This window comes from Capra hircus, chromosome 8 (genome assembly GCF_001704415.2).
Source record: "Capra hircus breed San Clemente chromosome 8, ASM170441v1, whole genome shotgun sequence".
In the NCBI taxonomy this organism is placed as follows: domain Eukaryota; kingdom Metazoa; phylum Chordata; class Mammalia; order Artiodactyla; family Bovidae; genus Capra; species Capra hircus.
The window spans coordinates 77,721,061-77,733,874 of NC_030815.1; the positions used below are offsets into that span (position 1 = coordinate 77,721,061).

General features: G+C 42.2%; 1 protein-coding gene across 13 annotated transcripts in view; it reads left to right on the forward strand.

Moving 5' to 3' along the window:
- NTRK2 (neurotrophic receptor tyrosine kinase 2) overlaps positions 1 to 12,814 on the forward strand; it is a 402,024-nt gene that overhangs the window by 8,286 nt on the left and 380,924 nt on the right. The gene's annotated exons all lie outside the window — the stretch shown is intronic.

The following is a 12,814-nucleotide window of genomic DNA, read 5'->3' on the forward strand; positions in this document are numbered from 1 at the left end:
TGTGGCGTTGGAGAAGACTCTTGAGAGTCCCTTGGACTGCAAGGAGGTCCAACCAGTCATCCTAAAAGAAATCAGTCCTGAATATTCACTGGAAGGACTGATGCTGAAGCTGAAACTCCAATACTTTGGGCACCTGATGTGAAGAACTGACTCATTTGAAAAGACCTTGATGCCGGGACAGATTGAAAGCAAGAGGAGAAGGGGACAACAGAGGATGAGATGATTGGATGGCATCACTGACTTGATGGACATGAGTTTGGGTAAACTCCGGGAATTGGTGATAGACAGGGAGTCCTGGCATGCTGCAGTTCATGGTGTCGCAAAGAGTCAGACACGACTGAGTGACTGAACTGAACTGATGTATGCATATATATTCCCATATTTTTTTTAGTTTCTTTTCCCATATAGTTCATTACAGAGTACATCCATGTCTTTTTAAATGTGAGATACTAAGAAGACTGGTGGCATGTTAGTGCTGGGCTGATGAGTCCAAGTTCACAGGGTCACTTAAAGTCAAGATCAAGGAAGGAGAAGGGGGCCTTAGAAATGCTCTGCTTTAACCCCCCTTGCATGAATGAGGGGCAGAGAAGAGAGTTGCTTTTCTGGCCATGGCACATTAAAGACATCATGAGGCTTAGAAGCTTCCTGCTAGCATCCAAAGGTAGTGCCAAAACCTTCCCTCTAGGGGGCCTCCCCTCTGTTCTGTTTCCTTGGACTGAACCTGACTCCAGACCACCATTTTAGAAGCATCAGGGATGTGAAGACAAGTTTAGTCTGGCTAAGTCTATGGGAACCCATGTCTACTGGAGACAGAGCAGTTAAAAGTTCATGAACCACTGATCACAAAGCAATAGCCTGATCTTTGCATGAGAACAAATATATTTTTTTGTTTACTTTACTGTGAGTGTGGTTGTTTGTTTTAATTTTAACTCTTCCTCTTCTCTAACACTTTCACAAAAGCCAGGCTGCAGAGAAAGGCCTTCATGAGTTGGCTGCCATGAGAGATGCTGACCTTGCACCGGCTGGACCATCCAGGCAGATTAGGATTGGAGCGAGGTCAGAACAGACAGAGCATAATGGAGGCCGCTGCCCCAGAGTCTTTGCCACAGTCAGGGGTGGTTATGTAGATGGAGGAACCCACAACCTTATATACAAAATCTGTCTTGGCTCCTATGAAAGCCCTGTGGCCAGAGAGTACTATTCTTTCCAGCCTTCTCTTTGCTTCTGGCTTCTCATGGCCCCAAGAGGGATAGCAGAGCCAGTGAGCAAGCTTAAGAGTTGTTGACTCCCATTCAGAATTCATTCTGCTACGATTTTGTACGTTGTACATGGCCTGTGCTAAGCCTTTTCCAGTACAAGCGCGCTTCTGAGACATACCTCTGGTTTCACGCAGGGCTTCTCCCCAAGGTTCCTGGAGAGCACTTTACAGACATCTGCTTACTTAGGTTTAAAACCTCGCTCTGAAGTAGGTGGGAAGGTTCTGACAGCCTCAGAGGGACTGTCAGGTTGATTGGCTTGCCTGGAGTTCTCTGGTCAAGCTGAGCGTAATTCAGGATAGAGGTTTATGCAGAGTCTTGCTTAAGGGCTTTGTCTGCTTAGACCCACCTGTTCAGATTTGGCCTTGAGAGTACAGGCAATTTTAGGAGAAGTGTAGTTATTCAAATAAATGTTCACAAGTTAAACAGCACAGTAGTGGGAAGGAGGTGAATTGAGGCTTCATCTTGTATCTTTCTCTTCTACTATCATCTCCTTTGTAATCTGTTGTACTCAAGAGGTAAATGATTTATGTGCCCTGGAGAATATAGTATCTTCTAGTATAGAATAAAATTTTGATAACTATACATCATTTAGAATCCCTCTTTTATTGCAAAAAGTGACCTATAATTATTGCCCACTCTTTCCTATAATCTTCATATTCCAATAATTTCCTGAACAGACCAGACACACACACCCTAGAATTCTATTTGTGTGTACAATGTGTCTATGAATATATAAATATAGGCATAAAACTCTACTAGGTGTGGGTCCTTTCAGACTTAAGAATCTTGACTTGTAAAATTTTTTCTAACAATTGAAGATTTACTTCTTTAAACCATCTAGGCATTTTGGGGATTTAATTGACACACAATGTTATATTAGTTTCAAGCCTACAACACGATTTTCAATATCTGTATATATTACAAAATGATTTCCTTAATAAATCTAGTTAATATCTATCACTGCGTGTGTGTGTGTGTGTGTGTGTGTGTGTGTGTGTGTATGTGTGTGTGCAAGTCTCTCATATTCTGCTCTTTGTGACCCCATGGACTATATAGCCTGCCAGGCTCCTCTGTCCATGGAATTTTTCAGGTAGGAATATTGAAGTGGGTTGCTATTTCCTACTCCAAGGGATCTTTCCGACCCAGGAGTCTAACTTGAGTCTCTTGCTCTCCCACATTGGCAGACAGATTCTTTACCACCGCACCACCTCGGAAGTCCAATCACCACACATAGTTAGCACATTTTTTTTTTTTTCTTGTGATGGGAATTTTAAATCTACTATCTTAGCAACTTTCCAAAAATATATTACAGTATTGACTGTGGCCACCATGCTGTGCATTATATCCCCACTCAGACTTTTAATTTTGCTTTACTCTGTCTGGATTTCTCTCAACGAGAACCCAAGAGAAGTTCTTCTCTAGGTGAAATCTGAGCTTCAGGGCAGCGACTCTGAGCTGGGTTATCCGACCCAGCTACTCAGAAACTCACATGTCTGTCCTCTTTGAACAGTTCTCAACAGAAACAAAAAATATCACTGGTGAGGTATTTTCAAACAGTTCTACAGTAGTGTTATTTAAACCAAGAGACATTAGAATTTTGATTTTCGACCTCTGAAATATCGTGCCGTTTAAGAAGGGGGGTTCTTGTGAACTCTAATCTTTGCCATAAAAGTTGCTTTTATTTCATGTGCCCTGGAGTCCCCTGCTGCAAAGTGGCAGAGGGGCCTGGGCCTGAATCCTCTGACTATGGCTCACAGTGGGGACAGTTTGCTTTCCCTTCTTCAGCCTTGGCACACTTGTCTTAGAATGTGTGTGCTGGCCTGGGAACTGAAGTGGGCAGGGAGCTTGACATGATGGCCGCTGAGTTCTCTGGCAAGCCAGAGAAAAAACCCAGCCAACACAAACCACACACCCTTTTTGGTCTGCTTTTGGCCTTACTTCACAGCCCCTCTGCTAAGTGAGTGGTAAAGAGCCACCTGCCGATGCAGGAGACGTGGGTTCAATCCCTGGGTCGGGAAGATCCCCTGACAAAGAGTCAGACACGACTGAAGCAACTCAGCACATGCACACCCCCGTATTGCCCTTGCCCTCCTGGGTTTCGCCTTTTCCCTTTGTGACCCTTCAGTCTCCTTCTTCTGTTCTTGGTCATGATTTTTATTCCCTTCCACACTGCCCTCAACATACAGGTACGCACACACTCAGGCAGGTGGTTCGCTGCAAAGCCCCTTCCATGGACAGTGAAGAAGTCTTGTGTTGCAGAACCCGTGGGTCAGCCACCATGGTTCCAACTGAAACTGGCCTGCCAAGGTCAACTCACTCAGAGAGGCAGCAGTGTAAAGGACTCTGGGTAACTGGATGAGGAGATGGGAGTTTGGTTTCAAGTTCACACTCTCACAGTTTCAGAACTCGGGATCCTGGATAAACCATTTAATCTCATCAGCCACCATGCTGTACATATTATCCTGAAACTGAAGGTTGGGATTAGTTGGATGCTAATCTCTAAAGAGTTCTGTGATTCTGAGTCAGGCAGCCACAGGCGCCAGTCTTTTCTTTTCTGTTCTGGAATTCACCCTTGCCTCCTCCCCCAGGCCTAACCCAGAGCTTGCTCCAGGTCTCTAGGTATCTTAAGCAACAGAGTCCTATCTGTGAGTTTCTCTAGGTTCACCGCTTTGGTTCAGGTTAGATGGCTTTGCAGGTTACCTTCTCCCTGCCAGCCTGCGTGGCAGTGCTCCCAAGGTTTCCCACCCATTGAAACAGCTATCCCCCCGCCCAGAGGTTAGCTTTTTTTTTCAACATGCACTGTCTGCCTGCACGTTTAGGCAACTGCATCAGCTAATCCACCCGTTTACATCTGATCGGAATACCTGCTACCATGTGTGTGTGTTCTGACCTTTTCAGGCCACTCTTGGTCCATTTCTGTGGTCGCTGCTCCAGAAGGAGCAGCTTGCCTTGTTGGCTTGCCTTTTTGCCAGTCTTCACTTTCCATGACCCCCTAAGCAGAAGCTTGCCTGAAATCAACTTTCATCTTTCTGCCTCCACCAAGTTTCATTTTCCTCCTGGCTGGAATAGTTTACTGCATGTTTCCTGATCGTCATGTGGGCTGCCTGTCATCTAAGTCAAACATCATGCACACATTAGTTCAGTTCAACTAGTGTTTATTGAGGACACTGGTGATGCTACAGACCAATTAGGTACTTTACTGAGGCAAGAAGCTTCTGAGTAGCTTATACACATGGGAAAGAGAGAGAGATCTAATTTAATATAATGTGATAAGGACAGTCAGTGCACATGAGGCTAAAACCCACATTTATGTGGTGATTGTTTTCAGCTTGAGCCAGACATGCGACCAATTAAAAAGGGTGTTTCCTCTCAAATGTACATACTTTTTTTGTTAATAGTGGGAGGCATGGACATGTAGACTGGATGTGAGCAATCCGCATGCCTGCTTTCTATGATGACAGCAGGCCAGCTGAGTTTGGTTATTTTTTTCTCTGTCAATACTGTGATATTTTTGTGGCTTTATCCACTTATATTCCATATGAACAAACTGCCTGTATCTGAAACCAGCCTTTCCCTTCCAGTACACAGGAAGGGCAGGAGTGTCTTTGGCTAAAACTAATCACTCCCCCTCTATGACAGATCCCATCCCCTTTAACTTTTTCTCTGTTGATGACTTGCCCTCTCTCGTCTGAATTTTCAATCTCTTCCTCTTGTCAGTGTCAGAATTTAAGCAGGACTGGGTCCCTTCCATCTTAGCAAAGTTTTCCTTTGGCTCTGTCCCCTTCTAATCATTCCAGGTCCCTTTAGTCTTGGCCCTTTTCTCTCTTCCTTTGACTGCCGATCTTAGAAGACTGGTCTGCATTCTGTCTATTTCCTCCCCTCTGAATCCAGTCTCAATCCACTGCTTCATCAAACTTGCTCTCCACTGCATCCCAAAGACCTTCATAGAACTAATCTAAGGCAAATTTCTCTACCCTTCTCTTATTTGCTTCTTAGCAGAACTTGGCCTCATTTCTCATCCCTTCTGAAGCATTCCTTTTCTTTGGCCTCAGTGTCAATGAAGTGTTCTCATTTTCTCCCTAACCATCTGGCTGGGGACAGTCTTCTTACTTAAAGGCTTCCTTTCCTCTGCTTTTCTCCTAAAAGTCAACATCCCTTCAGCCTTTGTCCTAGGGCTGCTTCTCTTCCTGAGCTATGTCAGCCTCACTTATGACTTCTGTTGCCTTCTGCATTCTCCTGATGTCCTAATAATTGTCCCCATCAACTATAGTGATGACCTTTGGGTCATCTGTCTACTGAACATCCTTCTTGGATATGTCATAGTGCATCACGCTTGACATTTCCAAATTAAATCATCATGGTCACCCCAAACCCATTTCCAGTGTTCCCTACCTTAATGAATGGCGCCACTGCCCACTTGGTCAAAATGTTTTGTTTTGCATGGCAAAACCTTGGCTCCTCCCACTCCTTAACCCCTGTATTCATTCAGTTATTGTCTTGCCAAGTCACTTCTCTAAATATTTTTTATATTTGTCTAATTCTTTTTATCTCTACTGTCCAGATTCCCTCATTCATTTATTCTTGCTTCCAACAGATACTAATTGGGATCTGCTCTGTGTCATGCTAAGTACTTGGGATATGGTTGCAAGCAAGATTGACCTGGTTTCTTTTCCTTTCCAAGCTTGCAGTCTGGGAGGAGAAAGAAACATCAAACAAATACTTACACAACCAAAAATTTAATTCAAAACCATCATCATTTTTTGCATAAAATGCAGCAGCTTCCTATGTGGCATTCTGGTCTGCAGTCTCACCCTCTTTGTGTCCATATACCACACTATGTTGGAGTGGGCTTTCTAAAATGCTGACCTTATGTCATTACTTCTAATCACCCCATGGCTCCCCATGTCTCTTAAAATAAAGCCCAAAGTTGTGGTTTTATAGGTTAAAACAAAACCAGATTATCACTATATTGCTATACAGTAAAGCATGTATAACTGTCACATAGATTCAGACACACAGTCAGCATAACAGTTGCTTTCTACACCAGCAGATCTATAAAGGAGAACAAATTATTAACTGGAAGCATGCTTGGTGATCTTGGAATTAGAGCAAGGGCACTTAATTCTGCATTTAAAATGTTAAATGGCATTAAGTTAAGCTTGCCTGAGGCATCCATCTCCATAATGGGAGAGCCTTTACAAAGGGGAATGCAGAACTTGAAGTACTTTGGCCCAGACCTGTGTCCCCTGGATGGACACTCCTTTCTCTCTCCTTTATTCACTGCCCAGCACCAATTCTGACTGACACATTCTTTCTTTAGAAAGGTTAGTGCCTTTAGCCAAGACTTGCTCAAGCCTGGGAACGCTTCTGAGTCTTTAAAGTGATTTTGCACATTTTTTTCTTTGAAATGGATTAATGTTATTATATGGACTTTTATTCATAATTAGTTTTTAAAAATTAATATTTGAATGTTTTAAGAGATATAAACAGTATAAAGATGTGTATCACGAAAAGTTATTCTCCCTCCCATCATGGGTTCCAACTGGCCAATCCCTCTGCCTCTCTCTCCAGTAGAAACTTAGATTTTAGTTTGTATGCTTGCTTTTAGGAAGAGTCTACTCAAGCATGTGAGTCTACTCACATACGTGGGTATATATATACACATATATGTACGTTTATGTATACATATATATGGGTATATAACTGTCTACATTTTTTTTTTACTGTTAAGTATTTTTTTACTTAACAGTGTATCTTAAAAATGTTCCTGTATCAACGTATGTGGGACTTCTCTGGTGACTCAAGAAACCTCCTGCAATGCAGAAGCCACAGGAGATGTGGGTTCCATCCCTGGGTCAGGAGAATCCTATGGACAGGTGAACCTGATGAGGTACTGTCTGTAAAGTCCCAAATAGTTGGATATGGCTGAAGGAACTTGGCACGCATGTATGCATCTGCATATGTACTGCAACCTTATTTTTTCACAGTCACACAGTTCTCATTGAAGGAATAGATTTCATTTGACTAATTTTTACTTGGACACCCTGTGTTCAAGTTCTTGCACACTTGAATAATTTTATCTATAGGAAAAGTTTCTAGAATTTGAATTACAGGGGCAATTGCATGACATTTATGATTTGATAGATATTGCCAAGTTGTCTTGCAAAAAGATCACATCGTTTTATTCTGCCACCCAAACTGGAAGCACCTGTTTTTCTACAGCCAAGCTGATACTGTTTGTTATCAAAACTTTTGACCTTTGTCAATCACATTCCTGAGAAATAGTGTAGCATTATTGCTTTATTTCACAATTCTTTAATTATGATTTGTTAAACATCTTTTTATGTAAATGTAAGTAGCTCAGTTGGTAAAGAATCTGCCTGCAGTGCGGGAGACCAGGGTTCGATCCCTGGGTCGGGAAGATGCTCTGGAGAAGGAAATGGCAAACCACTCCAGTATCCTTGCCTGGAGAATCCCATGGACAGAGGAGCCTGGTGGGCTAGAGTCCATGGGGTCGCAAAAAGTCCAGGCAAACTTGAGCCACTAACACACAACAAGCCATTTGTACTTCTTTTTCTGTGAACTGTATATCCCTTAGGCATTTTCTTTTTCTATTGGATTGGTGACCTTTTCAAAAAATTGATTCGTAAAATCTGTTTAGCAATAAGAAAATTTATGTTTTGTCTAATGTTTTGCTTGTCTTCTGATGTTGATCATAGTTTTTGGTTACACAGACTTAAATGTTTTTGTAGTAAAATTTATTGTTTCCTTATGACTTCTGTATTGTAAATGAGGCTAAAAAGAATCTTTCCTTCCATAAAAGTATAAAATAAGTCTCCTATATTTTCTTCTTTTACCTCTACTATTTCATGCTTTTGTATTGCTCTATCTGGATTTTTAAAATATAAAAGGTGAAGTAGTAAAAACAACTGTTTCAAGATAGCTGATCAGTCTATCAGGTCTCCTGACACCATTGATTGTATTATTCAACTTTTCCTTCACTAATTTAAAATAACAATTTTAAATTAAATATTTAAATTTTAAATGAATTCTAATATGGTTAAGTATAAAGATCATCTTTGTGTTTTGGCTTATTTTGGGATCTATCCTCTTCTGTTAATCAGTTTGTCTGTTTACATACTAGCACTAAACTTTTTATCTTCTGAAGTTTCACGTATATATTTATGTATTTTCTGCTTGTATTAGTCTTACTCATAAATTCCTTTCAGAATTTTCAGGATTATTCTTACATGCTAATTTTTCCATATGCATTTTAGGAACTGCTTTCCTAGCTCCTCACCACACAATATTGATGTTTTAAATTAAGACAGCATTTATATTTGTATATTAAAATCTCACAATTTCTTAATAAGTCATAAAAGCCCTGCACTCTAATTCAAGCCCATTTCTCCAGCCTCATTTTTTCCCTCTCCCTTTCTTTAATAGGATGATGCAGTCTCTCCAAGTTTTATATTGCCCTATGGAGTTATAGTCTCACTTGCCCCCAAGGCTTCACACTGGCTGTCCTCTCTGCCAAGAATACCATTCTTGTGGCTCCTGCCTCTGACTACCTTCCTCTGCCTCTCTTCCTCTGGGCTACACGTCTCTACCATGTGCTTTTACAGCCCCACCCAGTGTTTCCCAACCCCATCATAGGTCACTTAATATGTAAATGCAGGCCTATGTGCCAGTCTGCATGCCCTCTTCTAGTATGAAGTAGGTTTAGTCACTCAGTCCAACTCTTTGGGACCCCATGGACTATAGCCCGCCAGGCTTCTCTCTCCATGGGATTCTTCAGGCAAGAATACTGGAGTGGGTAGCCATTCCCTTCTCCAGGGGATCTTCTCGACCCAAAAATCAAACCTGGGTCTCCTGAATCGCAGGCAGATTCTTTTCTGTCTGAGCCATCAGGGAGGCAGGGACCATGTGGATCTTGTTTATTGCTTTCCCCTAGCACAGTGTCTCGGAGAAGGCAATGGCAGCCCACTCCAGTACTCTTGCCTGGAAAATCCCATGGATAGAGGAGCCTGGTAGGCTGCAGTCCATGAGGTCGCTAAGAGTCGGACATGACTGAGCAACTTCACTTTCACTTTTCACTTTCATGCATTGGAGAAGGAGATGGCAACCCTCTCCAGTGTTCTTGCCTGGAGAATCCCAGGGACAGGGGAGCCTGGTGGGCTGCCGTCTATGGGGTCGTACAGGACATGACTGAAGCGACTTAGCAGCAGCAGCAGCAGCAACAGCAGCACAGTGTCCTAGATTTCCCTATTATCCACAGACGCAAGGATATATATATATATATGTGTGTGTGTGTGTGTGTGTGTATCCCCTTCTCCTACAAATCTATCTTTTAGAATTCCAAATGAGAATATTTATAAAGTTGTTCTTTGGGCTGTCGTGTGTAAATTTCTAGACATGATTTTCATAAAGTCATCAGGTTAATATGTTTGTTTAAATAAATAACCTTTATGGAATTAAATAGCACTATGCTGGTTCCTGCACAGTAAGAAATCAATTCATCATAAAGACAGCATCTTTGGAAAGGAAGAAAGGAAGAGCTTTGATGAGGCAGGATTATTATGTATCCAGCAGGAAGGAGAGACAGGGAAGAGATGGAGGGTGAATGTAAGCAGATAAAGAGAGATGCAGAACAAATCAGCTCAACAACAAGGGTAAATCCAGGAAAGAAGAATCATATTAGGGAAATTCGATCTCCAGTGAACACATGGGTCTAATAAGGAAGATTTGTGCCTTTTCTGTTTTATAATAGCTAATAATGGATATCCCTGTGGATCAAATGCAGTTTTCCCTGTGACTGCATTTATGGCATTTCACTTAAAAAGTGATTCTGGTGTGAAATTTCAGATGTGATTTATCCTTCTTGTAGTATGGATGGTAGAGGCTGCACATTTTTCAGGGGTATGAACAGTGTGTCAAGTCCAGTTTAATGAAGCACCTGTTGCACATACTTTTGCACCTTTACAATCAGGGTACATTGGGCTGATCCTGTAATGTTTCATGGTGCTTCGTTTGTATTCATAATAATTGACATTATCAGTCATCTTAGACGTTTTAATAGTTGTTTGCAAAACTGATCACAAAGCAACTGATGGACGTAAAAGATTTGCAAGTCTTTTAAAAATAGAGTGGGGAAGAATATAGGTGAACAGATTGTGTTGAATAATCCAAAAAGATAATTCTCCCTTGAGATAAATAATATCCATTTATTTATGTTTACACGATGCAGTATGTTCATAATATACATAACAAATGAAAATTGTTTAGATTCCTTGTGTGTTTTGAAATTTAAACTTAAAAAGGAATGGCCATTATGGAAGGAACATATAATATTTACCTCTTAAGAGAAAAGTACTATTTTTGGTTGAGTCACTGACTCTCATGGTGAACCCGGGTGGCCCTCTGGGGCTTAACTTCTTTGCCATCTCATTTATTTTCTCAGGGAATTGCTTTATCATTAAAAAAAAAAAAAAACCCAGAACTTTCCTAGAGACTTGAAGCATTGCTGCACCTTTTATTTACGCCAGGCTAGAAAATGAAAAAGGAGAGTGAAAAAGTTATCTTAAAGCTCAACATTAAGAAAACTAAGATCATGGCATCTGGTCCCTCTGTATGCCTATGCAAAGCTCTACTCTACAGCACATTATGGCTCTGTCCATAGAGTCCGCTCTGTCACCACTCTCCCTTTATTGTAGATTATATCTATACGTGTACAGTTCAGTGTGCCACAGACGTTCTGTTGACAAAGTTATCTTTTCCAGCAGATTCCTGAAATGGAGGACAGGCGTTGACTGATAAACATGGATTGATTGCTTGATTGATCCATTTATTCATTCATCTAGTCAGTTAGTTAATCAACAAATATATCTTGACTATGTTCTCCCACCAGGTGGTTTTCTGGGTCCTAGGTAATAAGACTGAGGCCAGCTCCTCCCATTTATATGGCTTGTTGTAGGTCCCCAGTCAGATCATTGTCCTGCACAGCTGAACTCATCAATAGCACCACAGACAGCAACCTTGGACCCTCCCACCACCACACACACACACACACACACACACACACACACACACACACACACACACAGAATTGTGCCTAGAACATGCTCATCTGCAACAGGAGGACAGACCCACAGAAAGGCCTGCACAGGCCCCAGGAATGGGCTTAAGGGTCTTTGCGTAGAAAATTCTGAGGTCCTACTAGGTCAAGAAGGGCAGGTGTGATTTCCAGGCGGGAGCATCCTGCTGCCTCATATGGAGGAGTACGAGTGAGGGCCTCTGACATGCCAGGGCCCACTGCCTAGAGCTAAGGGGCAAGGTTGTCTGGGTCTTTGCCTTATGGATCTGACCTTGGCTTTGTGATAGTTTTGAGCCATAATGTGCTGTAGAGTAGAGCTTTTGCATAGGAGCATACAGAGGGGACCAGATGCCATGATCTTAGTTTTCTTAATGTTGAGCTTTAAGATAACTTTTTCACTCTCCTTTTTCATTTTCGTTAAGAGGCTCTTTAGTTCTTCTTCACATTCTGCCATAAGGGTGGTGTCACCTGTATATCTGAGGTTATTGATATTTCTCCCGGCAATCTTGATTCCAGCTTGTGTTTCTTCCAGCCCAGAGTTTCTCATGATGTACTCTGCATAGAAGTTAAATAAGCAGGGTGACAGTATACAGCCTTGACATACTCCTTTTCCTATTTGGAACCAGTCTGTTGTTCCATGTCCAGTTCTAACTGTTGGTTCCTGACCTGCATACAGGTTTCTCAAGAGTCAGGTCAGGTGGTCTGGTATTCCCATCTCTTTCAGAATTTTCAGAAGTTGTGGATCACAACAAACTGATGACTGATGTTGAAGCTGAAACTCCAGTACTTTGGCCACCTGATGCGAAGAGCTAGCTCATTTGAAAAGACCCTGATGCTGGGAAAGATTGAGGGCAGGAGGAGAAGGGGACGACAGAGGATGAGATGGTTGAATGGCATCACTGACTCAATGGACATGGGTTTAGGTGAACACTGGGAGTTAGTGATGGACAGGGAGGCCTGGCGTGTTGTGGTTCATGGGGTTGCAAAGAGTCTGACATGACTGAGTTACTGAACTGAACTGAGCTGAACTGATACAGAGGGGTGGCCTTCTCTGGTGGTTCAGATGGTGATGAATCTGCTTGCAATGCAAGAGATATGGGCTCCATCCCTGAGTCAGGAAGATCCCTTGGAGAAGGGAATGGCAATCCACTTCATTATTCTTGCCTGGAGAATCCCATGGACAGAGGACCCTAGCAGGTTACAGTCCATGGGGTCAAAAAGAGTTGTGCAGTCCCATGACTGGATGACTAACACACACACATACAGAGAGGTGGTTAGGCTCTCCAGACTGCTTGTCCTATTGCAGTGCCCTCACCTGTTTTCAGGGGGATTCTCAAGCATGGGGATCCATGTTTCCAAGAACAGCTGTGCAGGATTTCTAGCCCTCCCCCTTGCTCCCAGCTTGTGTTACAACAAGCTTTGTGATATCACAGACACAGACAAAACAGCAAAGCATAGACTC